Below are 20000 nucleotides of genomic sequence, written 5' to 3' on the forward strand. Positions count from 1 at the left end.
ATTAATTAACTTTATAAACTAGAAAAAGAAGAAAAAAAAAAGAAATTTGAAAGAAACTGAATAAAAAAAAAATATTAAAAAAAATATCTAAAATGTTGATTAAATATCCATGATTTTTTTCTTTCTTTTTCTTGAAGTAGTTACTAATATAATAAAGCTTCTTCAAGAAAACTATTGTTTTGAAACAAAAATAAGATTCTTGATCTAACTACGTAGATGACATGAATTGGTAGGGTGGGAGAAATTCTAATATATTTTTTTCGGGGTACAAGACCAAATCCTACAAAGGTGTAGTCAAATATACTGCATATACTTTATACACACTTTTCGACAAGTTGTGGTGCACCTGAGCACTGTATACAATAATTTCATTATTATATTATTATTATTATTATTATTATAACCCCAGTATATTATCATTATTGATTTTATTAATTCACTTCGCTAAGTTTTATAACTTATATATTGATTTCAAATTTTAGTACAAGGACAGTAAGTCGAGTACATCGACCCCAGTGCTCAACTGGTACTTATTTTACTGTCCTTGAAAAGGTGAAAGGCAAAGTCGACCATGACAGAATTTGAACTCAGAACGTAAAGACAGATGAGATGCCACGAAGCATTTTGCCCAGCGTGCTAATGATTCAGCCAACTTGCCACCCTCTTTTCTCTCTTTTACTAGTTTCAGTCATTTGACTGTGGCCATGCTGGAGCACCGCCTTTAGTTGAGGAAATCGACCCCAGGACTTATTCTTTGTAAGCTTAGTACTTATTCTATCGGTCTCTTCAAACACACCAGCATCGGTTGTCAAGCGATGTTGGGGGGACAAACACAGACACACAAACATACACACACACATATACATACATACATATATGACGGGCTTCTTCCAGTTTTCGTCTACCAAATCCACTCACAAGGCTTTGGTCGGCCCGAGGCTAAAGTAGAAGACACTTGCCCAAGGTGTCACGCAGTGGGACTGAACCCAGAACCATGTGGTGGGTAAGGAAGCTACTTACCACACAGCCACTCCTGCGCCTATGTGATTTGTATATTAATATGATATGCTAGCATGGAAAGCGGACGTTAAACGATGATGATGATGATGATTCAAACAGCTCTATCTGACTAGCTCCACTACTCCCGAGAAGACAAAGAAAACAAAAGAGAAACTCAACTAACAAACAAACATTGTTATATTGATTCTAAATTAAGAAATTATGTGGGAACAAAACCAAATTGTATTTTAATTGTCATCAATCTAAGCGATTCTTTTCTCAGAACTGAAATTGCAAAAGGTAATTTAATTTGCCAGTTAGGCTGGGTGGATTAACAAGAAGGGTATACTTGTACAATATAAACTAACAGAGCAGTGTGTGTGTATCTATATATATATATATAGGAAAGGAGGGAACGTTCAGGTAACCAATGAAAATTGATCTCACATTGCTCTAAGATACAAAAACAAGAAAAAAAAAAAAAAACTTTTTTCAGTAACTCAAAACTAGTTCCATGTGGTGGTAAAAAAAAACCCAAAAAAAAAACTCTGCAGAAATATAGAGACAAAAGAGAAAAAAAGTTTTAAAAATTAAGAGCTAATTAAATCCAGTCAAATTAACCATTGTAATTATAAACAATCTAATTAGTAACTAATAGTAATAGGCAGGCAAAGAAGTAAACACCAGCTGAAAAGAAACAACCAATTAGTAAAATAAATTCTAATTAATTAGGTAGATTTTTCTTTTGTTTAAATTCAGTCATTATTAGTTTGTCTCAAATGTAACAGACACCACACAAAGAATATATAAAGATTTTCTATTCACTTTCCAAAACACAAGAATGAACATTGTGAGGTTATGAAACACTCTACTGGCATTCCATCGGTTAGAACAATTAGAATTCCAGTCGATCCAATCAACGGAACAGCCTGCTCATGAAATTCATGTGCGAGTGACTGAGTACTCCACAGACATATGTACCTTTAACCCTTTTGATACCATCCTGGCTGAAACAGCCTCTGGCTCTCTAATACAAATGTCTTGTTTTCAAAAGTTCTGAATTTAAAATCTTCCACCAAACCTTAAGTCACAAAATTTCTGTTCCTAACATTAGCTTAATGATAACTAAGTTATTTTACTAAATTCTTTGTTATATTTAAAGTAATTGAAAGAAACACAGAGCATCTCAACAGAAATATGGTAACAAAAGGGTTAAATTATATTGGAACCTTGGCTCTATTATATGAAACATCTCCTTTTGATACCAACTAGCCTAAAACCACTTCTGGCTCTGTTGTACAAATGTCTTGTTTTCATAAGTTTTGAATTAAAATCTTCCACCAAACCTTAGTCACAATTTATGTTCTTAACACTAGCTTAATGATAACTAAGTTATTTTACTAAATTCTTTGTTATATTTGAAGTAATTGAAAGAAACACAGAGCATCTCAAAATAATACAGTAATGAAAGGGTTAAAATATTCAATAGAGAAACAATTCTTAACCCTTTTAATACCAAACCCAGCTGAAACCACTTCTGGCTCTGTTGTACAAATGTCTTATTTTCATAAGTTCTAAATTAAAATCTTCCACCAAACCTTAGTCACAATTTATGTTCCTAACACTAGCAGAATAATAACTAAGTTATTTTACTAAATTCTTTGTTATATTTAAAATAAATTGAAAGAAACACAGAGCATCTCAAAATAAATACGGTAATGAAAAGGTTAAAATATACAATAGAGAAACAATTCTTAACCCTTTTAATACCAACCCAGCTGAAACCACCTCTGGCTCTGTTGTACAAATGTCTTGTTTTCATAAGTTCTGAATTAAAATCTTCCACCAAACCTTAAGTCACAATTTATGTTCCTAACACCAGCTTAACGATAACTAAGTTATTTTACTAAAGTCTTTGTTATATTTAAAATTAATTGAAAGAAACACAGAGCATCTCAACAGAAGTATGGTAGCAAAAGAGTTAATGTAGTTCTCAGAGCTATTCAGTGTGACATGGAATGTGATGTGACAGGGCTCTGACCCTTTTGAAATACAAGTAAATTCGTTTTTGCCAGTTGAATGTACTGAAGCAATGTGAAATAAAGCAAAGTGTTTTTGTTCAAGGGCAAAAGGCACAACCAGAAATTGAACTCACGACCTTACCATCATAAGCTGATTACCCTAACCACTAAACCATGCATCTTCACTAGGAAACAATCTAACACCCATTGAGCTGCACTTGCCCTACTCATGGTACCTATTTACAATAAGGTCGAGTGAGCCATTGAGAGCTGCATCATTTGACCGATAGAGTAACAGGGTATGAATTATTGACTGATCTTTAAGTACTATAGCCAGATACCCCACTGAGTCTGCTAGCTACGATTCTCGCAATTATTAGATATCATCTCATAATTTTACGTCTGTTTTTCCATGCTGGCATGGGTTGGGTGGATCTCACCGTATCTCACTCCATCTTGTGGTTTTTCACTGCACAGTAACAGTAAAAAAACCCTGTCGACCTTATGAACCATCAATGGAGCCTGTAGTGGTCACCTGACCTGCTAAAAATAGCAACTGAATCTCCCCCAGCTCACACTATCTTTAAACAAAAACAGAAGGCTACTTCGGATGATGCGGCCCTAGATACATCGTGTCTGAAAAAACAAAATGAGATGGAATGGATGATCATGGTTGTAATGGCTATTGATCATAGGTCTTACTGATCAGAGAAGACCTGGGATTAAAGACAGGTCTATTTGATTGAAGCTGACCTGTAACTAAACAACAACAAATGTCAATCTTTGTTGCTTGTGGAGTCTCTGCCTTTTCTGGTCCTTCTTTCCTATAAAACATAATCAAGGAGTCTCTAAGTGGATGCTTGATCTGCAAAAAATAGCAACCAAATCTCCCTCAAATAATACTCTGATGGTCTGTTCAAAAATAGAAAAAATAAATGAAGAACCCATTGCATAATATAGCCTTAGATACACTATGCTTGAAAAACTAAAATAAAGATTATTTCTGGTTTAGGTCTACTCAATCAGGGATGAACTAGGGCTGAGGAGCCGCTAAATGGTTGCTTGGTCTGCTAAAAATAGCAACTAAATCTCCCTCAAATCATATTCTGATAGTTTGTTCAAAAATAGAAAAAAAAATGAAGAACCCATTGCATAGTATAGCCTTAGATACACTATGCTTGAAAAACTAAAATAAAGATTATTTCTGGTTTAGGTCTACTCAATCAGGGATGAACTAGGGCTGAGGAGCCTCTATATGGTTGCTTGATCTGCAGAAAATAGCAACCAAACCTCCTTCAAATTATACTTTGATGCTTTTTTCAAAAATAGAAAAGAAAATGAAGAACCCATTGCATAATATAGCCTTAGATACACTATGCCTGAAAAACTAAAATAAAGATTATTTCGGGTTTAGGTCTACTCAATCAGGTATGATCTAGGGCTGAGGAGCCGCTAAATGGTTGCTTGGTCTGCTAAAAATAGCAACTAAATCTCCCTCAAATCATATTCTGATAGTTTGTTCAAAAATAGAAAAAAAAATGAAGAACCCATTGCATAGTATAGCCTTAGATACACTATGCTTGAAAAACTAAAATAAAGATTATTTCTGGTTTAGGTCTACTCAATCAGGGATGAACTAGGGCTGAGGAGCCTCTATATGGTTGCTTGATCTGCAGAAAATAGCAACCAAACCTCCTTCAAATTATACTTTGATGCTTTGTTCAAAAATAGAAAAGAAAATGAAGAACCCATTGCATAATATAGCCTTAGATACACTATGCCTGAAAAACTAAAATAAAGATTATTTCGGGTTTAGGTCTACTCAATCAGGGATGATCTAGGGCTGAGGAACCTCTAAATGGTTGCTTGATCTGCTAAAAATAGTAACCAAATCTCCCTCAAATTATACTCTACCACTTTATAAAAAAACTCAAACAGAATGGAAACAAAGGACACATTGGATAATCTAATCTTAAATATACAAAATGCTTGAAAAGAAAAAAAAAATAATAGAAATAATGATTATTGTTGGAATCGGTTTGTCTACTCAGTTGGGGCTAACCTAGGGCTAAACCACAAAAACAAGAGAAAAAAAGCGAGAAAAGACTTACTTTTAAAACCAGTAATCAACTTTTTCTCATTGATATGCATGATGGAACTTTTTTTTGTTTTACAGATTATCAGTCAGTTTGTATAAAACTAAGAAAAACTTTCTCCTTGTTGAATATTGTTTTTTTTTGTTTTGTTTTGTTTTTAAAAGAATAACAAAACAGAATGATCACCGTTTTAAAAAATATCTGCACAGTTCCAGTGTGGCACAAAATGGCACTAAATTTTACCAAAACTTTTTTTTTTTTTCTCCCCTGGAAATAGGGCTTGTATTTTTGCAAAAAATCAGTCACAGGAAGAATTAATATTCCATTCCAAGTTGAATGAATATTCAAAAGGACAAAGTAATGAAAGAAAAAAAAAATCTTTTTGTTTTTTTTTTTTAAAGAAAAAAAATTCTCTCAATAAAACCAAAAGAAATGGTTTGCGAAGAATAAACAAACCACTTCAGGTTTTCTCAGAACGACAGAAAAAACAAATCGAAGAACACAGGCAGGTAGATTGGTAAATAAACCAAGAGATTTTTCAAAGTCCGTAAGAATAACAACAAAACTAAAAAAAAAATTATTATAGTAAGATACCAAAATAAGTAACGTAACACTGTTGTAAAGGTAAGAACTGTTTTGGAAAAACCAGAGAGGATGATAAAAGAGATGATTCGAAACCGTGCCAAATTCTCTTTTGTTTGTTGTTGAGTGAAAGCTTCTGTGGTCTCTCTGTTACAGAGTTACACCTAGGCAGAAATACACCTTTTACTGAACTTGTGATTATTCACCGTGGTGGTTTAATAAGAAGCCTTCTCTCGTCTCCGCCTCCCTTCCTCTCTTTCATTGCTGTATTCTCTGTCTACATTCTTCTCTCTCTCTCGCTCTTTCTTTCTTTCTTTCTCTCTCTCTTTCTGTTTACAGTCCTCTATCCTCGCAGCAACTAGTGTCTATCAGCAGCTTCAATCAATCAATGTGTAGTTCTATCTGTTATGCGTGCACACATGCACACGACCACTCAGACTACTATGGCTTGGCTGAGAGAGAAAGAGAGACGGAGAGAGAGACAGAGAGAGAGGAGAGGGGAGATATGAGGGAAGCAGGGTTGGAGGAAAGGAGGAGAGAGTGGGTGGAAGAAAAGTGAAAGTAGAAAAGAGAAAGAGAGAGAGAGAGAGGGAAAGAGACAAGTGGAAAGAGAAGAAACCAGAGAATGGAGAGATGAAGGCTAAGACAGAGGGAGATAGAGAGGAGGAAAAAGAGCAACACAGAGGGGAATAAGGGAGATATGAGAGAGAGGGGAGAGATGAGGGAACCAAAGGAGGAGAGAGGGGGAAAAAAAGAAAAGTGAAAGTAGAAAAGAGAGAGAGAGAAAGAGAGAGAGGGAAAGAGACAAGTGGAAAGAAAGAAACCAGAGAATGGAGATAGAGGGAGATAGAGAGGAAGAAAAAGAGCAACACAGAGGGGAACAAGGGAGATATAGAGAAAGATAGATAGATAGAGAGAGAGAGAGAGGGAAGAACTGTAATTTTTTTTTTTCATTCATTGTGGTTGTACATCAGTGGCAGAGTTCATGGTCAGCAGCGGGGGTGTTCAGGTAGTTACATTCAACAATATAATCAATAATGACAGTTAATAAGAAAATGTCCCAACAACAACAACAACAAGTGTCACAAGAAAACTGGTAGACTTGACAATGTAGACAAAGAGACAGAGAAAGTGAGAGGGGGAGACATGGTTGACACATTGGAAAATGGAGGAAGACAGAGACACAGTTACAGGTGGACAGGAGTTGAGGGACGTGTTTATAAATGGACAGGGACAGAGCCAGCTATAAAGGCAGACACACACACAAAAAAAACACATAGGAATGTTCAGAAATGGACAGAGACACCGTGGAGATGTTGTAGGTGGACGTAGACACCTGCTTCTAAGATGACACAGAAAGGGAGAGACTCGTGCTCATAAGTGGACAGAGACACCATGGAGATGTTGTAGGTGGACGTAGACACCTGCTTGTAAGATGACACCAGAAAGGGAGAGACACGTGCTCATAAGTGGACAGAGACACACAGAGGTTTTGATCATGAGGTGGAAGGGGACACACACATGGAGGAATGGTCGTAAGGTGGACAAGGCACACATGGGAATGATCACAAGTGGACACACGGACACACACACACATAGATGGGGACATATATACATCTATTAGGTGTAGCCATGGTGTAATTAATTACATGTAAGTGCCACGAACCACGCAGTCAAGCACAGGTAACTGCGCACACGCAGACATACGCATGCATGCACATACCAATGCACCGTGCATACACAAAGAAAGAAATCAATATCTGTGTAAGTGGATGCAACGCACAGACTGGAATGTATGCAATCCATACCTACAACACACACGTACACAGCCATGAGAATACGCACGCACGCACACAAACACACACGCATTCCTTAGAACATACGCAAACGCATACATCAAAGCATAGAAATCCATTTTTGTTTAAATGAATATAAAACACAAACAGACAGACTCGCATACAATTTGTGTGTGTGTGTGTGTGTGTGAATGCGTGTGCGTGCAAGCACGTGCACAGTGTCTTATTGAATGCGCAGGTGTACATGTATACACGTAGACATGTAGTGATGCCTCGGTTTCAGGTGTGCTGATAAGAGGCAGATGATGAGAGATGAAACGTAAACAATTTCGGATTTCATTCGAATGGTATTGGCGAAATGACAATACCTCATCCTCCTCCTCCTCCTCATCATCACATGACAGACAATACATCACATCTGCATGAGGGAGACGGAGAGAAAGAGAAGGTGAAAAACAGAGCGAGTGTGTGTGAGAGAAGGAGGGAGAAAGAGAGATAATCCCATCACTTCAGTATGAGACAAAGAGAGAGTTGTTACATCACTCTTGCACGAGATGGAGTGAGACATCACATCAGTCTTTCAGAAGACGGTGAGAGGGAGAGAGAGAGAGAGAGAGAGAGAGGTCACATCACTCCTGCAAGTGACAGAGCGATGTCATCATTCCTTTGATACAAAGAGAGGGTGTCTTGTTGTCTTGTTATTCCTGCAAGATACAGAGAAGAGATGCCCCGTCATTTCCGCAAGAGACAGAGTGAGACGTCAACATCAATCTTGCATGAGTGAGTGAGTGAGTGAGTGAGTGAGAGAGACATCATATCAATCATTCTTGCATATGTCATATCATTTCTGTACAAGAGACACAGATGTAGTTGACACCTAACCCCTACCTAAAAGAGAAAGAGATGCAATGCTGCTTCATCATATATGCGAGGCAGAGATAGGAACAGAGAAAGAGAGAAGGGGCAATATATCACTCTGGCGCGGGTCAGAGAGAACTATCATGTCAACCTCAAGGGAAGGGATTAGAGTCAAGAGTAAAAACATTAAGAGGTGAGAATAGAAATAATGCTTAACGTGTTCAAGACAAGAGATGTCACTTGCTGTATGAGTGATAAACACACTAATTATACATATTGGCTTCAAATTTTGGCACAAGGCCAGCAATTTCGTAGGAGGGCTCTAGTCGGTTGCTTCAACCTCAGTACTCAACTGGTAATTTGTTTTATCAACCCTTAGAGGATGAAAGGCAAAGTTGACCCCAACAACAACAGAATTTGAATTCATGACAGAAGGTCAAAAGAAATGTTACCACTTAGCATTTTGTCCAGAATAGTAACGGTTCTTTTCTACTCTAGGCACAAGGCGCAAAGTTTTTGAGGAAGGGGGCCAGTTGATTAGATTGACCCCAGTATACAACTGGTACTTAATTTATCAACACTGAAAGGATGAATGGTAAAGACAACCTCGGTGGAATTTGAACTCAGAAAGTAAAGACAGATGAAATACTGCTAAGCATTTTTGCCCAGCGTGCCAGCTTGCCAACTTACTATGCTTATATATATATATATATATATATATACACACACACACACACACACGTATATACACACACACGTATATACGCACACGTATATACACACACGTATATACACACACACATATATAAATATATATATATATATATATTACGGAGATGTACTTGCATAGCGAGTGACTTGATCTGAGATCGTGTGCTGGAACGAAAACAATTGCAGCGTGGAAGGTGTTTATAAGCCATTTAAGAAACGCACAAAACCGTTAGATTCACTTCAACATTTAAATTTAATTTGTCGTGTGTAATTTACGTGTGTGTGCATACTATGTAAGGATAAGAAGATAGCAAATAAATATAAAATATTAGTTACGGACCCCCAAGTCCGTAGAACCACCAAATCAACACTAAGTTCTCCTCCACACACACAAAAAAAGAGAAAACTAGATAAATAAATCAAGGTGGCTGACCAAAACCTTGTGAGTGGATCTCGGAGATGGAAACTGAACAAAGCCTATTGTGTGTGTGTGGGGGGGGGGCTGTATATGCATGTGTGTGGTTGTCCCCAACTCAGCTTGACAACCAGTGTTGGTTTGTTTACATCCCTATAATTTAATGGTTCGGTAGGCGTAGGAGTGGCTGTGTGGTAAGTAGCTTGCTTACGAACCACATGGTTCTGGGTTCAGTCCCACTGCGTGGCACCTTGGGCAAGTGTCTTCTACTATAGCCCCAGGCCGACCAAAGCCTTGCGAGTGAATTTGGTAGACGGAAACTGAAAGAAGCCTGTCGTATATATGTATATATATGTGTGTGTGTATATGTTTGTGTCTATGTTTGTCCCCCAAAATCGCTTGACAACCGATGCTGGTGTGTTTACGTCGCCGTAACTTAGCAGTTCGGAAAAAGAGACCGATAGAATAAGTACTGGGCTTACAAAGAATAAGTCCTGGGGTTGATTTGCTCGACTAAAGGCGTTGCTCCAGCATGGCCACAGTCAAATGACTGAAACAAGTAAAAAGAGTAAAAGCGAGTAAAGAGGTGAAAAGAAACCGACAGAAAAGTATCTGGCTTATAAAAAAACAAAATAAAGGTACGGGGGTCTAAATCATTTGACTAACAGCACTTCAGAGCAGTGCCCCAGTATGGCCGCAGTCTAATGACTGAAAACGAGTAAAAGATACAAGATACAGAATTTATCAAATTCGTGACATTCTACTCACAGATGTTACTGCCATATTTTATGCTAACGATTCCTCTCTTTTCTCTCTCGAACAAACACATTCGGTGCCCTCCCCCCCACCTCCTAGGCACCCTCCCCCCTCCCCCCGGGCTCCACACATGCAGAGAGATTTTTATGAAGAACACAAAACTGGCTGATAGTCATACAGAATTGTCTTCTGCAATTAACCAAAGAGTTGTTTAAAACATACTTTCCTTGGTTCTTTGCCAAGATGATGGATGATGGATGATGCCGAGAGAGAGAGAGACAGAGACAGAGAGAGAGAGAGAGAGAGAGAGAGAGAGAGAGAGGAGAGAATGAGTAGGTACCACAAAGCAGATATTTCTGACATGGTCAACAGCTCGCTACTTGATGATGATGATGATCATCATCATCATCATGATTGTCAGCATACCTATTTAGTGTGATGTTTTTCACCAAGTTATCAGAATTGTTCATGTGGCTGGATCTACCCACACCATCAAATCTTACTTCATATTCTTCCAAAGAAAAAAATATATATATATATAAATCAAAATCAAGTGCAAATAAATCTCATGCCTTTAACTGTATGTAGAAAGAGTCCAACTTTGAGTTAAGTGAAAGCAATTATTGATAATCCAAAGATATATATTTCGTTACTGCCCACAAGGAGCTAAACATAGAGGGGACAAACAAGGACAGACAAAGGGATTAAGTTGATTACATCGACCCCAGTGTGAAGCTGGTACTTTATTTAATGACCCCAAAAGGATGAAAGGCAAAGTCAACCTCGGCGGAATTTGAACTCAGAACCTAACGTCAGACGAAATACGGCTAGGCATTTCGCCCGGCGTGCTAACGTTTCTGCCTCTGAGTCCCAGGAATTGACACAGAAATCTCCAAGGTTGACAATGATGATGAACCCTTACAGAAGGAATTATGTTGTTAAATTAATTAATCTCAATAGCAAGGTTGAAACGGCAGGATTTGAACTTGGGATGTAGAAAGATGAATCAAAAATGCAATGAATTATTTAGTCTGTTGCTTTAACGTTCCTACCACATCACTATCAAATATTAGTTTCTTTATGGCTGGGCACAAAAATGCGATTTTATGAAAAACCACCTTGGTAATGCTTGTCCATGAAGGGCTCTTCCCCGCCACTCACATTACATCCTCTAATACCTAAAAGTACTGGTACCACGTAAAAAGCACTGGTGATGGTGCCATGTAAAAAACACCCAGTATGCTCTGTAAGGTCGCTGTAGTTAGGAAGGGCATTCAGCTGTAGAAACCAAGCCAAAATAGACAAATGGAGCCTCGTACAGCTCCTGACCTTGCCAGCTCCTGCCAAATCCGTCCAGCCCCTGCTAGCATGGAAAACAGACACTACATGATGATGAGGACGACACTTTCCTCTTAGTGTTTTCTGAGAGCAAATGTGGAATATCGCCAACTGAATCAAACCCAGTGTATCACTGGTACTTATTGACCAAAAACATTAAAAATCAAAACCAAAACTTCTGTCTGTGAAGATGAAAGGTCAACCTTGACCTAAAAACAAAAAAAAAAAAAACAAAAATGGGCAAAGTCAATCTTGGAAGTATATATGGACAAAAGAGATGAAAGCTCAGCTCTCACCACCCCACCCGCCAATATCCAAACGTTCAGGGGTGGGGGAAGAGAGAGAGAGAGAGGGGGAGGGGCGGGGGCGGGGGCAGGCAAGCACTGATTTATAATTAACTTTCAGACACTGGGAGAATGAAACCAAGGACAGAACAAAGCTTGACCTGATTGAATGAATGTAAAGAGAGTAATACCATAAAAGTTGCTGTGCATATTCTATGGTGACTGGACAGTGGATTTGGTCTGTGATTCATTGAATTTTGCCGGAGTAGTGGCAAATGGTGTGTGTGTATATGTGTGTGTGTGCTATTTTCAATCTATTATTCAGCCCAACATGTATTTTATTTCTGTACCGCTGGTGTCTCTGTATTATATATGTGTGTGTGTATATATATATTACTGTGGATGTGTGTGTATGAGTGTGTACTAGTATATATGCATGTGTGTGGAATATATATACATGCATGTGTGGGAATAATATATTATATATATCTAATATATATATATATATATATATATATATATATATTATATATATATATGTATGTATGTGTATATATATATACTGTGGATGTGTGTGTATGGAGTGTGTACTAGTATATATGCATGTGTGTGGAAATATATACATGCATGTGTGTGGAATAAATATATATATATATATATATATATATATATATATATATATATAATATATATATATATATAATATGTATGTAGTGTTATTATATATATATATATATGTATATAATATTGTATGTATAGTATATATGTATTATATATATATATATATGTATGTATATATATTATGTATGTATGTATATATATGTATGTATATATATGTATGTAATATATATATATGTATGTATATATATATATATGTATGTATATATATATGTATGTATGTATATATATGTATGTATATATATATATATATATGTATGTATGTATGTATATATATATGTATGTATGTATGTATATATATGTATGTTATGTATATAATGTATGTATATATATATGTATGTATAATATATATATATATGTATGTATGTATGTATATATATGTTATATGTGATGTATATATATATGTATGTATAAATATATATATATAATGTATGTATAATATATATGTATATATATATATATTATATATATTATATGTATGTATGTTATATATATATAGTGTATGTATGTGAAATGTGTTAGTATATATGCATATGTGTGCCAATGCGAGCAAGTATATACGCATATGTATGTAGTATATAATACACACACATACACACACACAAATATATATAAATATATATATATAAAGTTTTGTGTTCTTTGTTTATATAGCACATAAATGCCTCTCCTCGCTTCCCCCCCCCCACTTGTTCTATTATTCAATGCCAACAACCCTGTCTTGCTCGTGTGTGTGTGTACGTACGTATGTATGTATGTATGTATGCATGTTGTATGTTATTTGCAGTTTCTCTGTCGGCATTGAATACAGATGTTATTTTTAACATATACTTACTGTTTCTATGTCTGAATTGTTTTTATTGATACTCTATTATTATCATTATTATTATTGTTATTATTGTTAGACACCAAGCGTGTAACATGAGTTGTTATTTCAACGTGTGAATGCCGCAGACAAGTGTTATTGCCGTTTCTATTATTTGGTTGGGATTAAAAAGGAAATCTATCACATTTCAGGTTTTGATTCCAATGCACAGTACATTGGGCAAAGGGAAAGCTTTGCCTTCCAACCACATGGTTCTGGGTTCAGGTTCCAGTGGATGACACTTTATGCAAGAAGTGTCTTCTACTGTAGCTTTGGGCCGAGCAAAGCCCTGTGAGTGGATTTGATAGATGGAAACTGAAAGAAGCCTGCCATATATATATATATATATATGTGGACATGCACACAAGCATGCAAAAGGAAATCTATCACATTTCAGGTTTTGATTCCAATGCACAGAACATTGGGCAAAGGGAAAGCTTTGCTTTCCAACCACATGGTTCTGGGTTCAGGTTCCAGTGGATGACACTTTATGCAAGAAGTGTCTTTCTTCTACTGTAGCTTTGGGCTGACCAAAGCCTTGTGAGTGGATTTGATAGATGGAAACTGAAAGAAGCCTGCCATATATATATATATATATGTGGACATGCACACAAGCATGCAAAAGGAAATCTATCACATTTCAGGTTTTGATTCCAATGCACAGAACATTGGGCAAAGAGAAAGCTTTGCTTTCCAACCACATGGTTCTGGGTTCAGGTTCCAGTGGATGACACCTTATGCAAGAAGTGTCTTCTACTGTAGCTTTGGGCTGACCAAAACCTTGTGGGTGGATTTGATAGATGGAAACTGAAGAAGCCTGCCATATATATATTATATATAATATATATAATTATATATATTAATATATATATATATATATATATGTGGACATGCACACAAGCATGCAAAAGGAAATCTATCACATTTCAGGTTTGGTTCCAATGCACAGTACATTGGGCAAAGGGAAAGCTTACTTTCCAACCACATGGTTCTGGGTTCAGGTTCCAGTGGATGACACTTTATGCAAGAAGTGTCTTCTACTGTAGCTTTGGGCTGACCAAAACCTTGTGAGTGGATTTGATAGATGGAAACTGAAAGAAGCCTGCCATATATATATATATATATAGCTTTCATGTGCGGCAGATGCACAGGGACAATAGACACAACAGACACTCAGAAAACAGATTCCATCACACTCCAGGGAGAGAAACTAGAAGTAGTTGATAGTTTCCGCTACCTGGGTGACCAAGTTAGTAGCGGAGGTGGATGCACAGAGAGTATCACCACTAGAATACGAATAGCCTGGGCAAAGTTCAGAAAGCTCCTACCCCTACTGGCAACAAAAGGTCTCTCCCTCATAGCAAAAGGTAGATTGTATGATGCATGTGTGCGAACTGCCATGCTTCACGGTAATGAAACTTGGGCTGTGACTGCAGAAGACATGCGTAGACTTGAAAGAAATGAAGCTAGCATGATCCGCTGGATGTGTAGTGTCAGTGTGCACGCAAGACAGAGTGTAAGCATCCTGAGAGAAATGCTGGATATAAGAAGCATCAGATGTGGTGTGCAAGAGCGACGCTTGCGATGGTATGGTCATGTGCTGCGGATGGATGAAGAGAGATGTGTGAAGAAGTGCCACTCCCAAACAGTTGAAGGTATCAGGGGGAGAGGTAGACCCAGGAAGACATGGGATGAGGTGGTCAAGCATGACCTCAGAGCATTGGGCCTCACTGAGGCAATGGCGAAGGACCGAGATCTCTGGAGATATGCTGTGACTACAAAGACCCGGCTGCTTTCTGCAGCAATTCCACATACCCCCTACCCATTCAGTACCGGATCCCAAAGTACCCTGGATCCCCAAAGTACCCCGATCCCCCAAGTACCCCGGACCTCGTTGCCCCCGTGCCGCTGACACGTTAAAATGCTCGAACCGATCGTGACCGATGCCGGACCCTCCTGGCCCCTGTGCAGGTGGCACGTAAAAAGCACCCAATCCACTGGCGTTAGGAAGGGCATCCAGCCGTAGAAACTCTGCCAGATTCAGACTGGAGCCTGGAGCGGCCCCTGGCTTCCCAGACCCGGTCGAACCGTCCAACCCGTGCTAGCGCGGAAAGCGGACGTTAAACGATGATGATGATGATGATGATGATATATATATATATATATATGTGGACATGCACACAAGCATGCAAAAGGAAATCTATCACATTTCAGGTTTGGTTCCAATGCACAGTACATTGGGCAAAGGGAAAGCTTACTTTCCAACCACATGGTTCTGGGTTCAGGTTCCAGTGGATGACACTTTATGCAAGAAGTGTCTTCTACTGTAGCTTTGGGCTGACCAAAACCTTGTGAGTGGATTTCATAGACGGAAACTGAAAGAAGCCTGTCATATATATGAGTGGTTGGCATTAGGAAGGGCATCCAGCTGTAGAAACATTGCCAGATAAGACTGGAGCCTGGTGCAGCCTTCTGGCTTCCCAGATCCCCGGCCGAACCGTCCAACCCATGCTAGCATGGAGAACGGACGTTAAACGATGATGATGATGATGATGATGATAATATATATATATATAGATATAATATATATATATATATATATATATATATATATGTATATATTATAATATTATTTTATCTATATATTATATCTAGTTTCAGCTCACGAGCTGTGGCCATGCTGGGGCACCGCCATTAAAAGAAAACACTGAATACTTTTACAAGGATTGAACCTTTGTCCAAGGGGTATATGTGTTGCTGTGTCCATGTCTTTACCCACAAGACCATTGAGAGATCAATATATATATATATATATATATATATATATATATAAATACTATATATATATATACACACAAGCATGCATGTGTGTGTGTGTGTGTGTGTGTGTGTTAGTTAGTTAATTTTTTGGCTCAAAAAGCAAAAAGCAAGGCCATGTAGGGGGACATGGAGTTAAGTACAGGGTGGTGTTCATGTAAAGAGTTCAGGCCACTTGTGGTCAAGGGAGACTTTGAAACGAGCAGTCGTCGGCATCTTCACTATCTCGTCCGGCAGCTTATTCCACGGATCCAAAACCTGGAGGGAGAAAGCCCCTCTCCTTCAATTGAGATGAAATCGTCGCAGATAGAGCTGTGTGTCTAGCCATGGGGAAATATTACCATGCTTTGGCAAAGGGTTGGCAATAGGAAGGGCATCTGCCACAAGCAAACCTATACAGAGTGAATAGAATGTTTAGGGTTCTAGCATTTGTGTGTGGTGTGTGTGTGAGTGGGGGGGGAGACAGACAGAGTTATACCAATGTAAAAAGATGCAATAAGTTGCATCATGTTTTTGTAATTTGATAAAAATCATCATCATCACCACCACAATGTCCATTTTCCCATGCCTACAGGGGTCAGATTGAGTTTACTGAGAATGGATTTTCTTTGGCTGGGATGCTGTTGCTGTCATCAATCCTCACCCTGTTACCAAGCAGGCTAATGCTTCCCCTGTGACCGGACATGATTTTGTAGATTACTGGAGACGAATGGCAGACACTGCTTGTATGACAGTGGCACCCGTTTACAATCTTATCAACATAACCACCATCACCACCATTTGCAATACCACAACCAACAACAAAACTGCTTTTATCAAAGGTCTGGATCCTTGTTAAGGATGAACCTGGGAATGAACAACAGCACCATCACTGTTTGGTAAAGTGACATCTACAGAATTATGTTAAAAGGACTTACACAAAAGTAAATTCCTAATTGAAATTTCCCACCAAAAAAGGCAACAAAAACCTGGTGGCAACTGTTAACAACTCTCAAATAGAAGGGAGATAATTTCAAGGCATAATTTTACATGCTTAGCATGAAGAAAACTTGATTTTTGCTTGTATGCAAGGGACAGCTATGGATATGTTTTGGCCTATCAGATCTTTTTATCATAGTTTAAGGAGGTAAGTTCTGTATCTTCACACAAAAGAAGAATAATTGTTTGGATTACACATATTGCAAATTTGAGCTGATCTCTGATCAAAGGCATTCCAGCTATGACCATCATGCCTTTCACTAAAAGATATAATCTATGTAGGATAACACTGTATCTTTTCCTTTTAAGATGGTAGAACAAAAGTTTCATGGTCTTTGTTGCTTTTTTGACTCAGCATTAGACATGTTGAGTAACCCTTTTTAAGCACAGGAAATTGGATTGTATAGTCTTAGATACAATGTATCTGAATAGATGAGATGGCCATGAACAGAATGTCTTTGATTACTGGCATGCCCGATCATTCCTAATCTAGGGATGGAACTAAATAACAAAACACAGGCCAGAACTCTCAATAACAACCATTGCTCTCCCACATCACACATCTTACCATAGAATTTTTTTTTTTTTTTAAATGAAATTAGAGGTATGCAAGAAGCTTACTTTCCAACCATATGGTTCTGGGTTCAATTCCAGTGCATGACACCTTAGGCAAGAAGTTTCTTCTACTGTAGCTTTGGGCTGACCAAAGCCTTGTGAGTGGATTTGATAGATGGAAACTGAAAGAAGCCTGCCATATATATATATGCACATGCACACAAGCATGCATGTGTGTGTGTCTAGCCACGGGGAAATATTACCATGCTTTTGCAAAGGGTTGGCAACAGGAAGGGCATCTGCCCGTAGAAAAACTGCCTTCGTGAATTCTATTTAACCCATGCAAATATGGAAAAGTGGATGTTAGAATGATTATATGTACTGGAGTTGATTTAATCAACTGAGGCATTATACTTAAGCTAGGAATTATGGTTATTCTTAGTCCAAGAGAGGAACAAGACTGAACTTAATATTCTTATCAGACACTCATAGCCCTCTAGTAACTGGACAATACGGCCAGTGGGGAGAGGGTTCCTTGTTGGCTTCCTATAGAGGACTAGTGTTGGGGAAAAAGTTTTTCAGAGACACTCTAGGTTCCAATGGGAATCAATTGACTGGCTTGTCCTGGGAGACCTTTAATACAGGGACAATGGGTGACTTGCAGAAATCACTGGTGGTATTACCAGTGGGCATTGTGGCTCAAGATAACCTCTACAGGTATGAAAGCACCATCAGGTAGGCCTGTCCAGGCTATCCATAGAGCAATGAAACTGTTCAGTACATAAGTATCAGTGTCTCAGCATTGCTACCTTGGAGTTAAGTGAAACAGTTGCTGTCCTATTGGCTGGGGTCAAAGTAATGATTAGCCTGCTGCTTTCTTTTTGGGGCTGGGAAGAGCAAGCAGCTTTACTGTCTGGTGTGTGTGGTAAAAGAAATTATCAGGTGTATATCTCTGAAAGGAATAAGGGTGGATATTACTCTCCAGTCAAGCCGTCATCAATTTTTCAAAGTGAAAGCTCGTGGCTTAGTGGTTAGAAGATTTGGCTCATGATCACAAGGTTGCGTGTTCAATTTCTGGTGGCGCATTATGTCATTGAAGAAACTATTTCCTATTCCTTCAGTCCATTCAGCCGGCAAAAATGAGTAGCACCTGTATTTCAAAGGGCCAATCCTTGTCACATTCTGGGTCATGCTGAAGGTGCACAAAAATGAGTAGCATCTGTATTTCAAAGGGCCAATCCTTGTTCACTTAGAGGGGAAAGTGAAGTTGGAAAAAGAAGGGCTGCCCACCAGTAAATTTACTGAGAAGTAGATGATGGATAATGATACAGGTAAGAGTAACAAGCATGGCCTGAATGAAAAGGCCTACTTTCTACATATGCCTGTAGACCAAAGAACTGAGCTGAGGGAACACATTTAACACTTGCTAGTCAGGATTAATCCTTGATTAATGAGGTTCCTTGACTGGCTCCTGGTGACAATACCCCTCTTAGAATTTCGTCATATAATGTGTACCATTACTTTTTCCGTTCATCTTATTTCTTTTTTGTAACCTACCCTTTGTCATGTTCCCTTATTTGCTGCCCTGTGGCAATGATAAAGAATTATTTGGGTCTATATTAACTATTAACATGGTTTTGCAAAATCATTCAAAGAATAAAGAATTTAAGAATCTGGATTGTTGTCTGTGAAACTAGAAAAGTTTTGCTAGACTGAAAATGGTGTTGGTGCAATTTGCAGAAAATTTCTGCAAAGAGTAGTAACAAGAACGTTTTTGTCAATGAAATGAAGGATCAACAACGAAAATAAAGCATCATTTTTAACATGGGCTTGGGTCGCTAAAATAGCACCCAAATTTTCCTCAAATTCTACCCTACCATCTTGAGAGAGAGAGATTATACAATGTGGTCTGGAGTTCACTCTGCCCCGAAAAAAAAAAAAAGGGGGAGATGGGTGATCATGTATGAAATGCCTTTTATCATGGGTCTGCTCAATCAGGGTCGATTTGGAGCTAAAAAAAAAAAAAAAACCCAACCCCTTTCACTGATTTTTTAAAAGAACTATTCTTATGTATATGATCTTTAATGGACTGAGAATGGTAGAAAGAATCTAGAAGGAAATACATTCAGTATTTCGCAAAATACATTTGCGGTCTGATTTCAAATCCTACTATAGTCGACTTTGTATTTTAGCCTTCAATGATCGATAAAATATAACACAAGTCAGGTACTAGGGTCGATTTATGATCCTA

The 20000-nt window shown here is 38.0% G+C and overlaps 1 protein-coding gene and 1 long non-coding RNA gene across 7 annotated transcripts in view; one reads left to right on the top strand and one right to left on the bottom strand.

Annotated features, from left to right (window-relative positions):
• LOC115221265 (titin-like) overlaps positions 1-20000 on the bottom strand; it is a 429926-nt gene that overhangs the window by 139398 nt on the left and 270528 nt on the right. The window lies entirely within an intron of this gene.
• LOC118767030 overlaps positions 5546-20000 on the top strand; it is a 31238-nt gene continuing 16783 nt past the window's right edge. Inside the window, exons 1-2 of the long non-coding RNA XR_005002928.1 lie at positions 5546-5731; positions 6900-6901. This is a non-coding gene — a long non-coding RNA (uncharacterized LOC118767030). The remainder of the gene's footprint in view (positions 5732-6899; positions 6902-20000) is intronic.

This window comes from Octopus sinensis, linkage group LG18, assembly GCF_006345805.1.
Source record: "Octopus sinensis linkage group LG18, ASM634580v1, whole genome shotgun sequence".
NCBI classification, from domain to species: Eukaryota; Metazoa; Mollusca; class Cephalopoda; order Octopoda; family Octopodidae; genus Octopus; species Octopus sinensis.